At 40.5% G+C, this 10388-nt stretch overlaps 1 long non-coding RNA gene across 1 annotated transcript in view; it reads right to left on the bottom strand.

Annotated features, from left to right (window-relative positions):
- Positions 1–5887: 5887 nt before the first annotated feature.
- LOC309864880 overlaps positions 5888–10388 on the bottom strand; it is an 84652-nt gene continuing 80151 nt past the window's right edge. The window contains exon 4 of the long non-coding RNA XR_014311808.1: positions 5888–7417. This is a non-coding gene — a long non-coding RNA (uncharacterized lncRNA). The remainder of the gene's footprint in view (positions 7418–10388) is intronic.

Below are 10388 nucleotides of genomic sequence, written 5' to 3'. Positions count from 1 at the left end.
TAGGTTTGTGCTTTTGAAATCTGTTGGTAAACATGTTTTGTGTTTAACTACTATTGCAACATTTCACAATTGGTTAATGTTTAGTCTTCACTAGAGATTGAAATGTTTCTAGAAAATGTAAATGATTTTCTCTTTGCCTGCCCAGAATTATAAATGCTGTAACTACTCCAGAGGTTCTGTACATTTCCTAAAGTTTTAATGTTTTGATAAGGGTCATCACTTGATATTTAACCATATCTATTCAAGTTTTTGTCATTTGTAATTGTTTTAATTCTCTTGTAAGATGAATTCTACCTTAAAGGAAATTCATATGGGAGACTTTCAGAACAAATACAGGTCTTTGATATGTTGAAATCCTGGAACTGAAATGAGTAAGAATTTCCAGAAGTAAATGCTGCACTTGGACTAAGCCAGAATTAATACGGTGACTCAAGGTAAGAATGAGTCTCCAGGAGTTTTCCTAGAAAGGATTATTGAAGCCTTTAAAATGTATAGCTCAATCAACCCTGAGGCACCTGAAAATCAGAGGGCAGTGAATCTTGCTTTTGCCAGTCAGTCAGCCCCAGATCTAAGGAGGAAATTTCAGAAAATTGAAGGATCTGAAGGGAAGAATTTGAGTTAGTGGGAATAGCAGAAAAGGTGTTTAATAAGAGGGATGCACAAGAGGATGAAAAACAGACAAAAAAAAAAAACTGCTTAAGGTTTTGGCATTACATGAGGCAGGTAGGGGATGGTAAATGGAAGGAAAAGCCTAAGCACAGAGAAGGCAGGTGAGAAGACTTAGATTCATATCAGTGCACTTACTGTAAGGACAAAGGACATTGGGTGAGGGAGTGCCCCAAAAGGAAGTTGGCAATGCTGGCCACCGGAGTAAAAATTAAAGTGGAGGGGAAGTCAATTGATTTTTTGGTGGACACAGGAGCCCAATTTTCATCCTGCATATCTTTAGCAAGGGAGTCTCAGCCCCTCTTTGCTTTTGGTGGTACAACCCACAGGAAGGATTCTAAGGCCAGCTCACCTGGATAAGACTTTCCCAAGGCTTCAAGAATTTACCCTACATGAGGATTTGCATGAGTACAGAACCTCCAACCCAAGAGTGACTCTCTTATACAGTATGTTGATGACTTGTTAATAGCTGCTGAGGACTGAGTCATGTTTGTGGGGGACGAGAGCTCTCTTACAGACTCTGCAGGAAAAAGGTTATTGGGTGTCAGTAAAGAAAGCACAGCACTGTCAGAGCCATGCCACTTATCTAGGCTTTGATATCCACGAGGGAGTACGTTCACTGTCTGAGTCCAGGAAACAGGTGATCATCCAATACCCCCACCCCATCACATCCTGACAAGGGAGGGCGTTTCTTGGGATGGTGGGTTACTGTAGGCTGTGGATACCACGGTTTGCGGAGATTGCCTGACCTCTCTACAAACTGGCAAAAGGGGGGGGGGGGCTCACTATAATAGAGTGGACAGCTGAGGCAGAAGGAGCATTTTGGGAATTACAAACAGCCTTACTGAGTGTCCCAGCATTGGCCATCCCAGAAGCCCTTCCACTTGTATGTGGATGAAAAAGCAGGGGTGGCCAAAGGAGTTTTTGACTCAGACTCTGGGGCCTTGGCAAAGGCCAGTAGCCTATCTTAGCAAGAAACTAGATCCAGTAGCAGCTGTGTTCCCCCCCTTGCCTCCACATAATTGCTGCCACAGCCCTCCTGGTCAAGGATGCAAGTAAATTGACTTTGGGTCAACATCTCATCTTGACCACCACCCACGCTATCGAGGGCCTTCTCCAGACTCCACCAGACCGATGGATGACAAACGCCTGAATGACGGGGTATCAGGCCCTTCTCCTCAATGAACCAAGAGTGACCCCCCGCCCCTGGTGATGCTAAATCCAGCCACGCTGCTGACAGAGGAGCTGGCTGACCACCCACACAACTGTGGGGAGGTCATAACCCAAGTCACAGGAGTAAGGCCGGACCTCAGAGATATTCCCCTCCCAGATGTAGAGATGATTCTGTTCACAGACGGGAGTAGCTACATGATCGATGGAAAGAGGTATACGGGGGCTGCAGTGGTTTCCCCTGAGCAGGAACTCTGGACAGCGGCCCCGTCACACGGAACCTCGGTGCAAAAAGTGGAGCTGATTGCACTCACCAAGGCACTGCAGATGGCCAAAGGTAAAACCATCAACATCTATAAAGATAGCAGGTACACCTTTGCTATTCTCCATATACACGGGGCTATTTATAAAGAAAGGGGCCTATTAACAGCAGAAGAAAAAGGAATTAAAGACAGAGGAGAAATATTAGCTCTCCTCCAGGCTATTTGGTACCCAAAAGAGGTGGCCATTATGCATTGCCCAGGACACCAAAAGGGGACTGATTTTATTTCAAAAGGAAACTAATTAGCAGATCAAGCCGCAAAGCAAGCAGCCCGAGAAACAGTGCAAAAGCTGGTTACACTCCCGGCTCTAGCCCTACCAGAAAAACCAAACTAATCAGAGGAAGATTTAAGTATTTACCAAAATGGGCTAAATTAGACTATGAAGGGGATTGGGCTAAGACTAAAACAGGAAAGTTAATTCTTTCTTAAAGGCTAGGTAAGAAGTTAGTAGACCAGATACATCATGGTACTCATCTGGGGACACGCAAACTCAAGGCAAGCAGTTCCAGGTTTCTAAATTAGGGCGTGTGGTTCAGGATGTAGTTGATAGATGTGCTCAATGTTAGGCATTTAATGTGGGAGGAACTAGAATGGGAAGAGGGGAAAGAGAAAGAGGTAAGAAACCAGGAATTTATTGGGAAATAGATTTTACAGAAATGAAACCCAGAAAATATGGGCACAAGTATATGTTAGTTTTTGTAGATACATTTTCAGGCTGGGTAGAGGCTTTTTCCACCAGACATGAGTCAGACGGAAGTGGAGTCACATCCTTACCAACCCAGGGACTTGGTTTGGATACGCTGCCACCAAGTGGGAAACTTGGAGCCTCACTGGAAGGGACCATTTACTGTCATCCTGACCACCCCCATGGCAATAAAAGTAGAAGACATCAGGGCCTGGATTCATGTGGTCACATCAAAGAAGCCGAGGACGAGGGTGCCCCCCACCAAAGATGGAAGCCGCAGGCAATGGACCCCTCTGACTGTGGACTCAAAAAGACTATGAGTTCATTGTTGTTCCTATTGTTACCTGTTTGTGTAAGAGCTTCTGAGTCACCTCATAAGACAAAAAGTATAGGTGGGAAATTAGACAAATGGAATTAGGAAAAATGGTTATACAAAGTGGAGAATGGCTAACTCATCAGCTGACTGTGCACGAATGTCATTTATACAAAAGAAAATTAGAGCAATAAAAATGTTAGTTTTACATGCTCAATATAACTCTTTAGAACTGGCTGAAAAATCAAGGATTTGACTAGTTTCCAAAGAAAAGGGGGGGAAATGTAAGGGCCTGGTTAGCCAGAGAGAGCCATTTGATTGTGAACTTAGATTGACTCTGCCCCTCCCAGGGGAACTTACTTGGAAAGCCCAGATACAAGGATGGGTCAGGCCGGTGGAGACATCCAATCAGTAGGGCATGCATATATTTACTATATTAAATTGAAATTCAATTGGCCACCCGTATTGCTGACCTAGCATGACTTTGCCATTTTCCCTGTATATTGCAATCCCAGTGGTCACCTGTGTATAAGTCAGGTTCAACCACATCTATAAAAGTTAGTCTGTGTGGCTGGGGTAAGGTCGTCATCTTCGGGATCGTTGTCATCAGGGTCATTGTCATCGGCGTCGTCATTGGCGTCATTGCCTCTTGGAAGAGAGACAGCCCTTACCAGTCAATTTGATTCTTGATGCTTGGCACAAAATAAAGCTTTGCTTGACCTTCGTTTTGCATCAGTCTCACTCCTTTGATCATGGACCTATTATTGGGGGACCCCAACACATCTTTCTAATGTGGGCCCCTCATGCCTAGGGTACCTATTATGGGGTCTACTTCTCTTCCCTCTCCACTCCCACAGCATCTCTCCTTCATACAGTTCCTGATGTCTGTTTACCTTCTAACTGCACCCTTCCTCCCACTTCAATGTTGCTACATTTAGCTGTGGAGAGTCTGTTCTGACAGTTTTCAGCCCATTTCCTAGGTATTTACACTGATGTAGATGTTATCTAGTTGTATTCATAAGTCGAGGTGAGCTTAGGATCCCCCTACTCTGCCATCTTTCAGAGAAGTCTGAGGCCACGTTTTTAGCTCTTTGATGGGGATTCAGAGGAGGAAATGAGGAGAGCTTAAGGAATGGCAAATAAGTCCATTTACAAATTTAACCAGGAGCAGAATGTGTCCCTGTGATTTAAAGTTTTCTTCATGGTTTTGAAAAGAGAGGCATATATTTAAAAAAAAAAAAAAAGCTGGTGTTTGTGTTGGCAGAGGATGGAATGGAAGAAGGAATTTATGTAGAAATGTTGGTGACTTTCTGAGATTTTCGAGCTGCTTAATAAATACAAATAAAGATTTGTATTTTTTCTAAATTACTTCAGTTTCTTATGCCTGATTTATGAGCAATAGAATACACAAAAACCAGGGAATAAACTGGGGAACCTAAATCTAATCAGAGAGTCAGAAGACTCCTCACTGAGATTGTGGCATCTAAACTCAAATTTAAAGATGTGTATCCAGCAGATCTCTGTAGACAGAGATCTCAGGGAAAGGGATCAGCATTTTAAAATCCCCTAGAAAAACTATGTAAGGTACCTCAAATTAAGCAAAATAAATGTAGTCTGTTAAAACACTCAGAGATGTATCAACAAGTTCTAGTTGAAGGAAATATAGTTTAGGAAGTTGCAGGACAGCGAGACATGATATATAACTTACAGACATGTAATGTAGCATATACATTAGATTTGAGGCTATATACCCAGGCCTAGAAAAGGATCTGAAACTTGGCTTTCCTTAAGGGAAAAAAAAAAAGATATTGTGTTCATGACTTGGGACACTCAATATTGTTCAGGTATCAATTCTTCCTCACTTGATCTGTTGATTAAATGCAATTCCAATCAAAATCCCAGCAAGATATTTTGTAGATATAGACAAACTGATCCCAAACTTCATATAGAAAGTTAAAGACTTAGAATATCTAACATAATATGGAAGAAGCAGAAAACATTGTAGAATTCACACTTATTTTCAAGATTATTTCAAGATTACTACAAAACTACCATAATCAAGACGTTATCATATTAGTCAAAGAAGGATGCATAGATCAATAGAATAAAATAGAGAAACGAAAAATAGACCTATAAAAACAGTAAACTTGTTTTCAAGAAATGTGCAGGGGTAATTCATGAAGAAATCATAGTCTTTTCAACAAATAATGGTGGAACATTTGGACTTCCATATGCGAAATGGTGAACATAGACCCAGACCTTTCACCTTTCACAAAAATTTAACCCCAAATAAATCATAGATCTAACTGTAAAATGCAAAATTTTAAAACCTCACTGATAAAATGAGAGAAAATCTATGTTACCTTGTCTTTTGTGATGTTTTTAGATACAACATTAAAAGCATGAGCCATGAAAAAAAAATGATAAGTGTCAAATTTTAAAACTTCTGGACATCAAATCACATATACAACAGTGAAAAGGCAACCATGTTTAAATTGGTAAGTTTTATGCAATGTGTATCTTACCACAATTAAAAATAGTTTTAAAAAATAAAAACTTCAGTGAAAGACATTGTTACAAGCAACGGACTCAGAGAAAACATTTGCAAAACATGTATCTGATAAAAACTTTTATCTAAATATACAAAAGATTCTTAAAACACAACAATAAGAAAATCAACAACCTATTTTTTTAAAGATTTTATTTATATATTTGATAGAGAGAGATCACAAGTAGGCAGAGAGGCAGGCAGAGGAGAGGAGGAAGCAAGCTCCTTGCTGAGCAGAGAACCAGATGCCGGGCTCAATCCCAGGATCCTGAGATCATGAAGGCAGAGACTTAACCCACTGAGCTACCCAGATGCCCCAACAACTTAATTTTTAAAAGAGCAAAAGAAATCAATAGGCACCTCAGAAAGAAGATATACAGCTGGCAAATAAGCATATGAGAAGATTCTCAATGGCATGTCATTTAAGGTAATGAAAATCAAAACAAAGAGATGTTACTATGTACCTTTAGAAAGGCTAAAATCCAAAACATTTGAATAGCAGTTACTGGCAAGGATATGGAGCAACAGGAACTATATTATGCATTGCCACTGGGAATGCAAAACCCTATAGTCACTTTGGAAGACAGCTTGGAGGGTTCTTACAAAACTGACCAGAACTTTATCACATCATCCCACAATCCCTCTCCTAGGCTGTTTACCCAACTGACTTGAAAACTAAGCCTACACCAGAACTACAAAAACTCCAAACTGATTTGGAGACAGACAACCTGCCTGGGCTATCGGTAGGAGGAATTATTCTGCACCAAACAAAACCAAAGCTCTTATCTTGCATAAAAATAATACCCCAATTCACAATATCTATGAGGTGCTGAAAGTTTGAACAAGAAACTAGTATATAGTGCCAAACTGGTTGACCCAATAGGGTTCTGGTATCAGTGAAACTGAGATATGGGCACTCATAAAATCCAAGAAATTCCCAGATCTTTTAGGGAAAAAACTCCCAATAGAGACAAACTAAAAAAAACTCATAAATGGATAATTCATACTTCATACTAAAGAAATAGAGATCAAACAGATAGAAAGAGATTTTAAAATGTGTTTAAAATATTCAGAGATCAAGGAAGCAAGAGAACTCCTGAAGAATAAAGATTTTATGAGGAGGAAAACACACACACACACACACACACACACACAGATGTATTTGAAAAGAATCAAATGGAGATTCTGGAAATAAAAATAGTCAATGAAATTTTTAAAAAATTAATAGATATTTTAAACAGCAGGCCTTCTAAGAAACCAAATGAAAGGAGTTAACAATTGAGAATGTCTGCTGCATTAATCCAGCAGAGATGACTGCTTGAATTAGACAATGGCAGTGAAAGTAGAAGTAAATAGAGAAATTTAAGACTTTGAAAGGAGAATCAACAAGATTTGGTAATGAATATACCAGCCTCCCAATACAACTCTTCCTGACTCAGAAGAGACTCATCCTGGATGTGGTTTGAGCTGATGTGGAAGCTTCTTCATGCCTAGCTTGTGGTAAGCACTCATTGATGCTGTTCATTGTGTTGTGGTAGTGGCTGTCATTTTACTATTATTACATTGAAAGTTGATCAGCTGTGGTTGAAAGGTAAAGAAGGAGGCAGTGAGCCTCCTTCTAGGGAACATGGAGGCTGTCTTCTGTTGCTTTCTGTTGTCCAAATATTTTGCAGGAAAGCTTGGCACTACAGAGCTTCCCTGCCTCAGTCACACTGCAAAAAAAGAATAGACCTACTGAAATATAAAATAAACCAGATACCTCAGAAAACATACATCATTATATGTAATTATGTACTACCTGATTAAGGACGCAACCAAGTCAGCAGCAGAAAGACAAAGTTATTAAATCAGTGAGGCTGGTACAGCAGCAGTGAAGACCAACAAAAGACCATCATCATTTCACGATGCTGACACAATTTTAAAAATTCAAAAAGCACGTCAAAAAAAAGTTGTAACAAAATTAAAGACATGCAGCTTTATTTTTTTTTTAATTTATTTATTTGCCAGAGAGAGAGTGAGTGAGAGCGAGCATAGGCAGACAGAGTGGAAGGCAGAGTCAGAGGGAGAAGCAGGCTCCCTGCGGAGGGCAAGGAGCCCGATGTGGGACTCGATCCCAGGACGCTGGGATCATGACCTGAGCCGAAGGCAGCTGCTTAACCAACTGAGCCACCCAGGCGTCCCAAAGACATGGAGCTTTAAAGATTTCTTTTAAAAATATGCAGATGTGATTTTTGTGGAAAAAATTCTCATCAAAGTAAGAAATAACTTTTATGGGAATATGCAATGCTCAACAACGTGCAGTAAACCAAGCACACTCTTGCATTACTGGAGGAATAATAATGAGTATGGCTGTAAGACATTGTCAGCAAGTTTTAAGAGGCCTAAGAATGTTTATGCTTTTTAGTGTAATAATTCAACTCCCAAGAATTTACTCAAAGGAAATTGTAGCAATGAAGAAATATATAGATTGTTTATAATAGAAAAAATACTGGACACAATCTAAGCAGTCAATCAAAAAGTAGTGGTTCTAATACAAGGTACGGTTATTTCAGACTATTACATGGCCATAAAAATCTATTAATAAGCAATTTTTAATAAGTAATATGCTGATTATTCTCCCTTTGCTCCCCATTCTGCCAGAGCTATTCTACCTTGATTTTTCATTCCTTTCCTTGATCTGTCCTCTGAGAAGTTGACTACTACAGACTGCATCATATAGATTGTCACTTCAGTTTCCACTGAGCTCTAGAAAAATATGATGTCTTTCCTTTGTTCTTGAGGCCTAATAGCTTCCTATTGTGGCTAGTCTCTAAAGCCCACCATCTTTGTCCCTAATCTTTTTTTTTTTTTCATTTTTAAAAAATTTCTTTTCAGCATAACAGAATTCATTGTTTTTGCACCACACCCAGTGCTCCATGCAATACATGCCCTCCTTAATACCCACCAACTGGCTCCCCCAACCTCCTACCCCCCACCCCTTCAAAACCTTCAGATTGTTTTTCAGAGTCCATAGTCTCTCGTGGTTCACCTCCCCTTCCAATTTCCCTCAATCCCTTCTCCTCTCCATCTCCCCATGTCCTCTGTTATTTGTTATGCTCCACGAACAAGCGAAACCATGTGATAATTGACTCTCTCTGCTTGACTTATTTCACTCAGCATAATCTCTTCGAGTCCCATCCATGTTGCTACAAAAGTTGGGTTCATCCTTTCTGATGGTGGCATAATACTCCATAGTGTATATGGACCACATTTTCCTTATCCATTCGTTCGTTGAAGGGCATCTTGGTTCTTTCCACAGTTTGGTGACCGTGGCCATTGCTGCTATAAACATTGGGGTACAGATGGCCCTTCTTTTCACTACATCTGTATCTTTGGGGCAAATACCCAGTAGTGCAATTTCAGGGTTATAGGGAAGCTCTGTTTTTAATTTCTTAAGGAATCTCTGCACTGTTCTACAAAGTGGCTGCACCAACTTGCATTCCCACCAACAATGTAAGAGGTTTCCCCTTTCTCCACTTCATTTCCAACACACATTGTTTCTTGTCTTGCTAATTTTGGTCATTCTAACTGGTGTAAGCTGGTATCTCAATGTAGTTTTAATTTGAATCTCCCTGATGGCTAGTGATGATGAACATTTTTTCATGTGTCTGATAGCCATTTGTATGTCTTCATTGGAGAAGTGTCTGTTCATGTATTCTGCCCATTTTTTGACATGATTATCTGTTTTGTGTGTGTTGAGTTTGAGAAGTTCTTTATAGATCCTGGATATCAACCTTTTGTCTGTACTGTCATTTGCAAATATCTTCTCCCATTCCATGGGTTGCCTCTTTCTCTTGTTGACTGTTTTCTTTGCTGTGCAGAAGCTTTTGATCTTGATGAAGTCCCAAAACTTCATTTTTGCTTTTGTTTCTGAAAGACCCCCCCCCTCGTCGTTAAGTAATTAACTGCTCTTTTGTTGTGTAAAAGTACCCCTCCTCCCCTTGCCATGAAAAGACCCTTCCCCCAGGGTTGAATTCAATGTAGCTGCTCTTTTGCTTTTCTGTAATCGCTTGGCTTTTAGGGCATGACACTTGACTCCTGTTTGAACAAGATACCCTCTCCTAATAGCCGGGGCATAGTCACGTAGGCAAGGGGGCTGCATAGTCACGTAGACAGGATGCCTTTCTGCTGAAGTAATAAGATTAAACCTCCCCTCTTTGTTCCCCTTCCCGCCACTTTCTTCTCGCGCGCAGGTCCCCAGAGCCAATCAACAAAACCCAAATATGCCTTTTTCAAAAGTTCAAACTGTTAACCAATCAGTTGCACCCCCCCCAAAAATTTATGTGTACCCTTCTATAAAAGACCCTGCTTCTCTCCGGTCGGTGTGCTCGGTTAGCTGGAGCTGCCGACCACCCGCCGGTACCTGCGTAACAATAAACCTCTTGCTGTTTGCATCCAGTGGCAGTGTTGGATTCTTGGGTAAGGGGATCCGCGGGTCTTTCAGTTTCTTTAGCCTTTGGAGACATATCTTGAAAGAAGTTGCTGTGGCTGATATCAAAGAGGTTACTGCCTATGTTCTCCTCTAGGATTCTGATGGATTCCTGTCTCACATTAAGGTCTTTTATCCATTTCAAGTTTATCTTTGTGTACAGTGTAAGAGAATGGTCAAGTTTAATTCTTCCACATATAACTGTCCAAATTTCC

Source organism: Mustela nivalis, assembly GCF_964662115.1.
Source record: "Mustela nivalis genome assembly, chromosome: 5".
NCBI lineage: Eukaryota > Metazoa > Chordata > Mammalia > Carnivora > Mustelidae > Mustela > Mustela nivalis.
Note: the sequence above shows the minus strand (reverse complement) of the source record. Positions and strands in the feature narration are given on the sequence as shown.